Source organism: Pseudochaenichthys georgianus, chromosome 13 (genome assembly GCF_902827115.2).
Source record: "Pseudochaenichthys georgianus chromosome 13, fPseGeo1.2, whole genome shotgun sequence".
NCBI classification, from domain to species: Eukaryota; Metazoa; Chordata; class Actinopteri; order Perciformes; family Channichthyidae; genus Pseudochaenichthys; species Pseudochaenichthys georgianus.
Genome location: NC_047515.1, coordinates 12,728,461 through 12,730,948, shown reverse-complemented (window position 1 = coordinate 12,730,948; position 2,488 = coordinate 12,728,461).

The window sequence follows — 2,488 nt, the reverse complement described above, 5'->3', positions numbered from 1 at the left end:
AGAGTTTCTAGGAAGTTCTACCTCTCGCCATTTCCTTCCGTCTTCTTCCTCCACCGCACACACAACTACTCTTTCCTTCTTTGTAAATCTCAATCTTTCTACTTCCTTTTTCATTCACCCTTTGAAAACCAATGAGCTGCACTCGTGCCTCTGCTTTCCTGGGGTCAAGATGAAACGCCATTTCCCCTGGCTACAGCCCCTACCTGCCCTGCTGAGTGTGTGAATTTGTGCATCTAAAGCATAGTGTGAGAGGACGCTTATGGGAGGGATACGAAGAGGACAACAATTCGTCAAAAGAAACGCTGGCTTCAATTAGCTGAACTTCGCTGGTTTTTGGTGTGAGTCATTAGAGATGGCCGGCGTTTCGAGGTAATGTGCTTTACTGGCGTAAATCGCTCTGTAAACACCTGGGAGTATATTGTTGAGTATATATTTATTTGCTGAGTAATCATTTCAGTCAGCAAGTAAGCAAAACTCTCCCGCTACAGAGAAAAATGCTGACAGGGAGCGCTCTGCCTGCTCAGCCCTAAAGCTCACATGATGTGGAAGACGAGAGAATAAAATGCCAGAGCTGGTAATGACAGGAGACACGAGACTGACAGCTGTGTTTATAAAGCAGGGTGTGGGAGGCTGGAGCCTGGCGGATTCACTTCATCCAGAAAATAGCTCCCATGACCTGCACAGATGCTCTCTGAGACTCGATAGTGTTCATGTGGGAGCGCCTTATAAATCAAGCAGGAGCTTCATATCAAATGCTTTTTATTCACTGTCTGGAATGACTAAAACTCACCGGCTGGGATGCTCGGTTTTGGTTTCCCAATGGATGGAGTACCCAGTGTGTGTGTGTGTGTGTGTGTGTGTGTGTGTGTGTGTGTGTGTGTGTGTGTGTGTGTGTGTGTGTGTGTGTGTGTGTGTGTGTGTGTGTGTGTGTGTGTGTGTGTGTGTGTGTGTGTGTGTGTGTGTGTGTGTGTGTGTGTGTGTGTGTGTGTGTGTGTGTGTGTGTGTGTGTGTGTGTTGGGGGGTTCATCTGGAGTTGAGCCATAGATCTAATTTTAACTGTCAGATTTTTTTTAAAACACACTCAACAGAGGAAACTTTTAAGGGTGTGAGACAGTAATGTTTGGGAAGTGCGGTGGGAGGAGGGGGGGCTCCTGACCGTTACACAGCGTCCACACGGCAGCATGCATTGAAGCTTGCCGGCGGGCGTGTCTGAAGCTCGACCAACAACCAATCACATGAATCTCCCGCCTCGGACATAGCACGCGGTTTGATTGGCTAGAGCTTAGGGCTGAACGATATACCGTGTCATGGCATTCGCGATATGCGCATTCGCGATATTCACACCGCAGGGACGTGCGGTTTTATTTATTTATTTTTAAAATGCTAACGCACTTTAGCACAGAATTCAAAAATAAAGATACCCTTATTACTTATCGAAACTGCACATACAATATATCCGATTAAAGATGAGACTCCACAGATTATTTAAGTATAGTATCTGTAAGCGATCCGATCTCGCAACAGGGGAAGCAAACACAGACATCACAACACGTACTTTTTACGGAGCTTTTACGGGAGATCGTCTCACCGTAGCTGTCAATCTGATCAAAAGACGTGTTCAATGGCATTAAAATAAGAAGAAACGCGGCTGAATCGGTTGATCCATAGCTTGATAATGTATCTGTGGCTTTGAAGCAATTGTTTATAATCCATAATTCCATTTTTATGTAAAAATCGGAGCACAAAAGTTAGCTGCTAATGGTAGCCACCAGAGTGTATGCAGCTTCCGGTTGGTAATGTGTGTGTGTTAGACTGCACTGGACTGCAGCATAGCTAAGACCGGAAGCAGGAGCCACTCTGGTGGCTACCATTAGCAGCTAACTTTTGCTCTGCAATTTTTACAAATGCAATTATGGATTATAAATGAAATAATTTTTTTATACAGAGACGTTAAAAACCTATGGATTAACCGATTCAGCCGCGTTTTTTCTCGTTTGAATGCCATTGAACACGTCTTTTGATCAGATTGACAGCTACGGTGAGACATCTCCCCTAGAAGCTACGTAAAGGTACGTGTTGTGATGTCTGTGTTTGCTTCCCCTGTCCGAGTTCGGATCACTCAGTGATGATACTATATACCTAAATAATCTGTGGAACCTCAGCTTTAATCGGATATCTTGTATGTGCAGCTACGATAAGTAATAAGGGTACTTTTATCTTGAGTTATGTGCCAAAGTGCGTTACCATTTTTCACTCAGGGGTCATTTAGATGCTTCTTATGAGACTTGTGTTTTGTTTTGGTAAAAATAGTTTGTATCGTCAGTTAGCTGAGATTATTCCCGTTAATCTGGTATAACACATTAATAGGTTCTTAAATATTAAGATCCCCTGAGACACAGTGCGGCCGGGACTTTGGGGCTTAACAGGTTAAAAAAACGCAATATATACCGCAGGGGGGGGGGAAATCGTGATGTCAGTTTTTTTTCAA